The sequence below is a fragment of the Pecten maximus genome, chromosome 17 (assembly GCF_902652985.1).
Source record: "Pecten maximus chromosome 17, xPecMax1.1, whole genome shotgun sequence".
Lineage (NCBI taxonomy): Eukaryota > Metazoa > Mollusca > Bivalvia > Pectinida > Pectinidae > Pecten > Pecten maximus.
The window spans coordinates 6,086,900-6,096,873 of NC_047031.1; the positions used below are offsets into that span (position 1 = coordinate 6,086,900).

Sequence of the window (9,974 nt, forward strand, 5' to 3'; positions counted from 1 at the left end):
TTGATGAGTCAAACATTGAAGGATTAATGTCATTTTTATTGTGTATTGTTACAGTAAGCATAGTTTTTTAATGGGAGGAAGGAGTAATGAAAAATACTCTGCCTGAGCTAGAGCTCGAACTTAAGCAAACTTTTGCTCTCAAAGCAAACATCCTAACACTAGGAATATTCCCACCATCATGAACTAGTAAGGTGACCTACACTTTCCAGTTAAACATTATACAAACAAGAGGCCCAGTTGGCCTGTATCCTGATCAACACTTGTAGGTTAATTTAGCAATGCCAAAGCATTGTATCTTTCAATGTTCAAGTTGTTTGGTTTTAAAAAGTTTGAATGTGACCTGTGACCCATAACCTTGACTAATGATAACCAAATTGGTAATGGCGTATTTGATATGAGCTGTCAAGAAGTTCACTAGATATCTTGCTTGTCTGCATGGAAAAAAGTCAATTGATTATATTACCTTTGCTACCCCTAACTCCCACTCACAACCTCCAAACCTCGACCCCCATCTCCCAACCAATCCCCATCTCCTCGCCTGATCCCCACAAACCCCTGATCGATCTCCCACCCCCTTTTTAATCATGCCTATAGTACATATACTCTCAGTCAAACTTCCAAATTCTATCTCTATGCAAAGAGAGTAGTGGAATTGACTCATCCCTGCCCAGACTTCATATACTTACAATAAATTTCAACGGTTACGTTCTTTTCCATTGTTGGTGCAATGAACCCTGCATTTGTCGACAGTCGTGCATTACAGGTATAAGTTACCTCCCTTGTTCTGGGGAGTCTACTGTCCGACAACTCCAGCTGATTATCTGTAGTCACACGTGGCGATATCAATGAGGCGCCTTGTCTCCACCACTCCATGACACAAATTGGGTTACAGTCAGTTCTACAGACTACAGGACCGTACACATCGCCCCAGATCAATGGAGACCGACCCTCAGTGCCCTCTATCTTTATAAACTGAGGCCCATCTGGAAAAAAATGTAAATTAAAGTACTGAAATATATTTTACATTGTGTAAGAAGATAGGCCATGATTTGATGTTCATTGTTTTTATGTACATGTAAGCCAAATCTTTTCTGTAAATTAAGATATATATATAAGGGTCATCTAAATAGCAAATCTAGTGATATTTTACAAGCCCATAAATCACTACTTGGGTGGAATTTAACGACAGTAACTTGATCAATTTTTAGCATATACATATGCATGGCTAACCACCAGGGACTATCATGACAATTGTTATTTGTTTGTAAGGGAAATTTCATTAATGAACAAAATAACCATGTTGCTTACAACTTTTTACAGCACAAAATTTGTTTGACTAATATATTTTGACCATGAAATGCAAATGGCATTAATGGGTGAATTTTATGTTGAGTTATAAGTGTGACTTATATTGATTTCTTCTGGCATCTTACCGCAAAGTATTCATAAAAGGAAGCTTCTGGCATCTTACCGCAAAGTATTCATAAAAGGAAGCTTCTGGCATCTTACCGCAAAGTATTCAGAAAAGAAAGCTTCTGGCATCTTACCGCAAAGTATTCAGAAAAAAAACTGCCATCTTACCGCAAAGTATTCAAAAAGGAAACTATCCTCATGCATGCATCTACAGCAAATTATTGGTGCTTATGAGAAGATATCAAGGCAAACATTTTGGCATTATTACATGACTAGTTATGTACAGTTTGTATGGATATTTGTTCATTTTAAAAATTCAATATCATTTTCCTTCATAGCTATACCTTCTGAAATACTGACAGAAGGCTGAGCAAACAATTAACATTAATCAGTGTCGCACCTGGTAAAGAAATGCATGTTTAGGGTTAATTTCATTAGATCACAAATTAGTTGACCATTTTCGGATCCCTCTCTCAGCTTTTGTATAGTACATGCATAGAAGTTGAAACTATTTTTCTACAAAATTTATTCAATTATTCAGAACTAGTAGTGAATGGTTTAAAATAAATGTTGTCGACAGCAGATGGAAGGATTGGCAAAAACCTTCATCATGGCATACATAATTATATATCACCGATACTTTAAACCAATAGAGTTGAAATGATGATATCAACACCCAATGAGCACAGTATCGCTCTCAGAATACAGTATTTTGTTATCCTGCTCATTTCATATATATGTGTCCTAAGCCAAAGAAGCAAATTACTCCCTCAGCCGAGATTTTATATATGTAATTAAGCTGCTCGTTAATGTCACATCTAAATCGTTGGGCCATACTGTGTTTCAGACTAACTCACCTTTTTCTTTGCCCTTGTGACTCAATCCTTATTTGTCAAGTGCCCCTCATGACTCAACCCTAACTCACTATATTGTGCCCTAGTGACTCAACCCTAACTCACCATATTGTGCCCTAGTGACTCAACCCTAACTCACCATATTGTGCCCTAGTGACTCAACCCCAACTCGCAATATTATGCCCTAGTGACTCAATACTTACTTTCCATACTGTGCCCTAGTGACTCAACCCCAACTCACCATATTGTGCCCTAGTGACTCAACCCTAACTCATCATATTGTGCCCTAGTGACTCAACCCCAACTCACCATATTGTGCCCTAGTGACTCAACACTTACTCTCCATACTGTGCCCTAGTGACTCAACCCTCAACTCAAGACAGAACAACTTGTAGATAACAATGAGGCTTACAGTTCACACAGGAACATGTAATTGTTACGGTAAATATATATAACAAGGTCGGAAACACCCATGCTTTACCGTTTCGGTCAATCAAACGGTCGTAACTACCAATTATTAACCAACAAGTTCTGTACAGTCAACCAGTTTTACTAACTATGAAACATAAGGTACAAACTATGCAATGTATATACAACAGTAAACACAAAAATATAGAGAGGGATCGAGCTCATAGTTAACGTGATGCACACTTTAAGTACCCTCTTGTGATCGCGTGGGCCCTCGTATAAACACAATACTCACAGTTCATCGAGGTGTGATAGTACTATCCACACGTAGTCGTTGCATGCGTAGCCATCCTAGAAATCCGCACGTGAATATACACATATGGTACAGCACATATGGTACGACCAACCATCGCTGTCCAGTACCTCACCACTTAGCCATCCCAGTCACCACATATAGATATTCTATGTCAGTGATAATAAACAGTCTAGTTACCACAGATGTATCCTATATACCAGTGATAATACACATTCTAGTCACCACAGATGTATATTCTATACCAGTGATAATAACCAGTCTAGTCACCACAGATGTATCTTCTATACCAGTGATAATAACCAGTCTTGTCACCACAGATGTATCTTCTATACCAGTGATAATAACCAGTCTAGTCACCACAGATGTATCTTCTATACCAGTGATAATAAACAGTCTAGTCACCACAGATGTATCTTCTATACCAGTGATAATAACCAGTCTAGTCACCACAGATGTATCTTCTATGTCAGTGATAATAACCAGTCTAGTCACCACAGATGTATCTTCTATGTCAGTGATAATAACCAGTCTAGTCACCACAGATGTATCTTCTATGTCAGTGATAATAACCAGTCTAGTCACCACAGATGTATCTTCTATACCAGTGATAATAAACAGTCTAGTCATCACAGATGTAAACAATCTAAATAATGCCATTGACCGTTGTATTAGTCACCCATACATGTGTAAAGACATGTATACATGTATGTGCGTACGCCAAACCCCTGGCCGTCGCTTCCAATTGACGAATGTTTGCCAACTTCGTTACTGTTGTGTATCTCTATCAATTAGTATGGTTTAAACCATTACATGTCTACTATTGGTCGATTACGTATATAGCTGGAGCTCTGCAACAACCGTTCAGCTCTTTATATGGTTATGTCAAGACTTTATTCTCAAGCACAGATTCATGGTCTCTATTTCGCGAGGAACATTTAGCCCCAGCAGCTCGTGTAGTTTTTTTCCGCTCCCGCGGAACATTTAGCCCCTGCAGCTCGTGCAGTTTTCCCGCAGTGAGTGCAATTCTCCCACTCAGAGTGCGTATGATTTAGTATACGGTAATTCAATTTCGAACAAAAAATCAATATCCCTATATGACAGTATGTAATTCTATATTTACAAATGACATTGATCGACAGGTTTAATTATGACCAAATGTTCTTAATTCTTGTATTAATATTGACCTAGCACATGTATCTATAGCATAATTATTGATAAATAATCTAAACATTTTTTCGTTAACTTGCCATAATGATTCAAAACTTTCAATTGCTGTTTTCTCAAAACTATATAAAAATCAAGATAGGAAAACAGCACATTACTATTATTTAGGGATAAAGTATCGTGTTAGGTTTGTTTAATTATATTCGCAAAATAATGTAGAATAGTCCATGCATGTAATAAACATAGAATTACATACTGTCATATAGGAATATTGATTTTGTGTTCGACATTGAATTACTGTATAACAAACCATACAGTTATTGCTCTTTGTTAATTTCAGTATTTCAATATTGTCCAGATATGTCCTTCGTTTTTCAATCAATCCCCTTCAAACTAGGTAGGCTTTAAAATCATGACATGTAATTTTGTTTCGGTGAATATCATATTTCGATTTGACTATTTCATAATTTCATTATTCTTTATATTCTCTATAGATCATCTTCCGTTTCTTACAACCATTTTGTTCAAAACATCAATTGTACTTCCTTACCGGCATTTTGATTAAACAACTGACGTTTCATTTTCATATTTGATTAATTTTGATGTTCACTTTCTGATATCGTTTCGCCCGACACTGCTCTTGTTACAGATCTCAGAGTTTGAGAGTGATATTTTAATACACAGCTTGAAGTTTATTCTTTACGTATTATACAGTCTGGTGTTAATATTTTATAGTATTTTTTAGTATTTTAGGTAATACACAGTTCGAGGTATACATTTTACGTCATCAACAGTTTGAGTTTACATTTTGCGTAATATACATTTTGAGTTTTATATCTTTCGTAATATACAGTGTAAGTTTATATCTTTCGTAATATGCAGTTTGAGGTTGACATTTTACGAAATACATAGTTTGAAGTATATATATATTACGTAATACACAGCTCAAGGTTGATATTTTACGAAATACACAGTTTGACGTTGATATTTTACGTTATACACAGTTTGACGTTGATGTTTTACGAAATACACAGTTTGAGGTCTATAATGTGATCTATTATATGATTGGTATGTAAATCACTCATTGGTCCTAATGAGATCATATGACATCAATTATGTCCTTGGAAACACCTCATGATATCACCGAGGAGTCAATATAGTGTTTTTTCAGGTCCTTGGAATCTTATATTGACACCTGTTAAAAATAGAAATTATGACATCTGTGGTGAGATGTATTTTTAGCAGAGGTTAATATAACATTCCAGGAACCTGGTGAAACATATTAATGACCTCCAGGTGATGTGATGAGGTATTTTAAAGTAACTTTTTTATTTTTTGTTTTGTTTTGTTTTTGTTTTTGTTTATTTAGATTAATATAAATCATATAATAAAGTAAATGCAGACTTCAGTTTCGGGCAATGCATGGTTTTACGGACCTGTCCTAAACTATATATCCTGTCCATTATAAGTTTGAGGTGGATATTTTACGCAATATATAGTTAGAGGTTGATGATTTACTTAATATACAGTTAGAGGTTATATTTTACGTAAACAGAGTATAGACTGGAGCTTAATAATCAAATACTTTGTGTTTCCTGTTTAAGTCGTGTTCAGAGAGTCATATTTCCCTTTTGGGGGAAACGTGGTGTGCGCAGGAAACTCAACAACTGGAATACACTTTAATACTGGATACTCTGGGAAATGCTCATACACCTATTTGTCCCTAGGCATTTTCATATAGTTTTCAGCTGTAATGCAGTAAGAGCGAAAGTTCATTTAAAAATAAAATTTAATAGAACAAATAAGGAAATAAGATGAAATGCGGGATAGAGCAATAAATAGATAAATAGTGCAATAAATTGTGATGCAGTTAATGAGAAAAAAATAAACGAAATAGAATAAAAGAATAAGAAAGAAAAATTGATGTAAATAAGTGAATATATAGATAGTTCCAATATTACACAAATAATTAGTTCTAATAGAGTAATTAATCATTTTGCTGCAAAAAAAATGTAAATGAATAAATAAGTAATTCTTTTTTGCTGTTATACGTATAAAGGCGTCGCTTCAGTACAATCATACGGAGGCTGATTTGTGCCCATTTCGTCCTTTCGTCTTTTCGCCCTCGTACTTTGTACATTTTATCCAATCAGCTTCAAGACCAATTTGACTCTCCTCCTTGTCCGAATGTATGTTAAATGGAAAGTCATAGGTTAAAGTGTAAAATAGAAGGTCAAATGTAACAGGGTGGAAAGGAACATTAAATGTAACATGATAGAGTGAAATGCGCAAATGTAAAGTAAAAGAAAAGGTCAAAGAGTACAGCATCAAATGGAAGTCTAAAGGTTATATAATCTAACGGAAGGTCAAAGGTTAGAGTATCTAAAGGAAGGTAAAAGGTTAAAGTATCTAATGGAAGGTCAAAGGTTAGAGTATCTGACGGGATGTCAACGTTTAGAGTATCTAACGAAAGGTTAAATGTTAAAGTATATAACGGAAGGTCAAAGGTTAGAGTATCTAACGGGAGGTCAAAGGTTAGAGTATCTAACGTAAGGTTAAAGTTTAAAGTATCTAACGTAAGGTACAAGGTTAAAGTATCTAACGGAAGGTCAAAGGTTAGAGTATCTAACAGGATGTCAACGTTTTGAGTATCTAACGAAATGTTAAAGGTTAGAGTATCTAACGGAAGGATGACGGCAATAAATGGAATAGCATGTCAATTGTTTGCAGTTGGTTAAATAAGCAAAAACTGTTTTAGCTGATAATTACTATAGAATTTGTTCTATGCACTTACATATGTATACGTATAGTTGTATACATACTAATACCGTTTTTCGGTGACATCACTACACACATATATATAACTTTTCAATAAAGCGACAACAAATTTCAATTCAAAGGACCAACGTGAGCGTATGCCATGCTGTGGGACCCGTCCGTCAACTATAACCTTGTAAGTACGGTAACATGAGTAAATATAAACCAAGTAATGAAACTTTGTATGCAGTCAGATATAGTCAGGATCCCGGACGAGTTCGAAAATGGGAGTTATTCGAGATTAGCTTAGAGTTATTGCCCTTGGTAATAATAACAATTTCAGATCTCAGTGTGAACACGATAACTGCAGTAAATATCAACCAAGTTTGATAAAACTTTGTATGCTGGCCATATATTGACGAAATCTCAAATGAGTTAGAAATGGGAATTATTAAACAGTAATTTACATTTAGTGCCCTTTGTAATAAAATCATTAACATTTTTTTTTTGTCGACCTGGGCTGAAGAGTAAATCATTTTTATACGCTACTAGTCCTGAACAACTAAATAGATTTTGAGGAATATCCCTCAAGTACATTTCAAGAAATAACAATAAAAGACTTCCAATTTCAAAATCCAAAGATGGCCGCCTATCGGCCATATTGATTTTTCTAACCAAAAATCTAAATTGAAAAGGAACCAAATGTAACCTAGCTGTATACATATTAATGTCGTCTCCAGTGACGTCATTACATGCATACAGGTACAACAAATATGATTGCAAGTGGCATAGTCCTTGTAATGTTCCCGGTGTTTGTTAGATTAATATCATTCGTAGGTGTCCAGTGTTTGTGTGAGTTATAGCCCTCGTAGTGTGTCCAGTGTTTGTGAGAGTTATAGCCCCCGTAGTGTGTCCAGTGTTTGTGAGAATTATAGCCCTCGAAGTGTGTTCAGTGTTTGTGAGTTATACACCCTCGTAGTGTGTCCAGTGTTTGTGAGAGTCATAGCCCTCGTAGTGTGTCCAGTGTTTGTGGGAGTTATAGCCCTCGTAGTGTGTCCAGTGTTTGTGGGAGTTATAGCCCTCGTAGTGGGTCCATGAGTTTGTGAGAATTATAGCCCTCGTAGTGTGTCCAGTGTTTGTGTAAATTATAACCCTCGTAGTGTGTCCAGTGTTTGTGAGAGTTATAGCCCCCGTAGTGTGTCCAGTGTTTGTGATTTATAGCCCTCGTAATGTGCCCAGTGTTTGTGGGTTATAGCCCCCGTAGTGTCCAGTGTTTGTGAGAGTGATAGCCCTTATAGTGTGTCCAGTGTTTGTGAGAGTTATAGCCCTCGTAGTGTGTCCAGTGTTTGTGAGAGTTATAGCGCCCGTAGTGTGTCCAGTGTTTGTGAGAGTTATAACCCCCGTAGTGTGTCCAGTGTTTGTGAGAGTTATAGCCCTCGTAGTGGGTCCAGTGTTTGTGGGAGTTATAGCCCTCGTAGTGGGTCCATGAGTTTGTGAGAGTTATAGCCCTCGTAGTGTGTCCAGTGTTTGTGAGAGTTATAACCCCCGTAGTGTGTCCAGTGTTTGTGAGAGTTATAGCCCTCGTAGTGTGTCCAGTGTTTGTGAGAGTTATAGCCCCCGTAGTGTGTCCAGTGTTTGTGAGAGTTATAGCGCCCGTAGTGTGTCCAGTGTTTGTGGGAGTTATAGCCCTCGTAGTGGGTCCATGAGTTTGTGAGAGTTATAGCCCTCGTAGTGTGTCCAGTGTTTGTGAGACTTATATCCCTCGTAGTGTGTCCAGTGTTTGTGAGAGTTATAGCCCTCGTAGTGTGTCCAGTGTTTGTGAGAGTTATAGCCCTCGTAGTGTGTCCAGTGTTTGTGAGAGTTATAGCCCTCGTAGTGTGTCCAGTGTTTGTGAGAGTTATAGCCCTCGTAGTGTGTCCAGTGTTTGTGAGAGTTATAGCCCTCGTAGTGTGTCCAGTGTTTGTGAGAGTTATAGCCCTCGTAGTGTGTCCAGTGTTTGTGAGAGTTATAGCGCCAATAGTGTGTCCAGTGTTTGTGAGAGTTATAGCCCCCGTAGTGTCCAGTGTTTGTGAGAGTGATAGCCCTTATAGTGTGTCCAGTGTTTGTGGGTTATAGCCCTCGTAGTGTGTCCAGTGTTTGTGAGAATTATAGCCCTTATAGTGTGTCCAGTGTTTGTGGGTTATAGCCCTCGAAGTGTGTCCAGTTTTTGTGGGAGTCATAGACCTCGTAGTGTGTCCAGTGTTTGTGAGAGTTATAGCTCTGGTTGTGTCCAGTGTCCATGGGTTATAGCCCTCGTAGTGTGTCCAGTGTTTGTGAGAGTTATAGCCCCCGTAGTATGTGCAGTGTTTGTGAGTTATAGCCCCCGTAGTGTGTCCAGTGTTTGTGAGAGATATAGCTCTGGTTGTGTGTCCAGTGTTTGTGAGAATTATAGCCCTCGTAGTGTGTCCAGTGTTTGTGAGAGTTATAGCTCTGGTTGTGTGTCCAGTGTTTGTGAGAATTATAGCCCTCGTAGTGTGTCCAGTGTTTGTGAAAGTTATAGCTCTGGTTGTGTGTCCAGTGTTTGTGAGACTTTTAGCCCCCGTAGTGTGTCCAGTTTTTGTGAGAGTTATAGCCCTCGTAGTGTGTCCAGTGTTTTTGAGAGTGATAGCCCACGTAGTGTCCAGTGTTTGTGAGATTTATATCCCTCGTAGTGTGTCCAGTTTTTGTGAGAGTTATAGCCCTCGTAGTGTGTCTATGAGTTTGTGAGAGTCATAGCTCTGGTTGTGTGTCCAGTGTTTGTTAGAATTATAGCCCTCGTAGTGTGTCCAGTGTTTGTGAGAATTATAGCCCTCGTAGTGTGTCCAGTGTTTGTGAGAGTTATAGCCCTCGTAGTGTGTCCAGTTTTTGTGAGAGTTATAGCCCTCGTAGTGTGTCTATGAGTTTGTGAGAGTCATAGCTCTGGTTGTGTGTCCAGTGTTTGTTAGAATTATAACCCTCGTGGTGTGTCCAGTGTTTGTGAGAGTTATAGCTCTGGTTGTGTGTCCAGTGTTTGTGAGAATTATAGCCCTTATAGTGTGTCCAGT

At 37.7% G+C, this 9,974-nt stretch overlaps 1 protein-coding gene across 3 annotated transcripts in view; it reads left to right on the plus strand.

Annotated features, from left to right (window-relative positions):
• Positions 1 to 9,974, plus strand: part of LOC117315989 (nephrin-like) — a 402,896-nt gene that overhangs the window by 362,495 nt on the left and 30,427 nt on the right. The gene's annotated exons all lie outside the window — the stretch shown is intronic.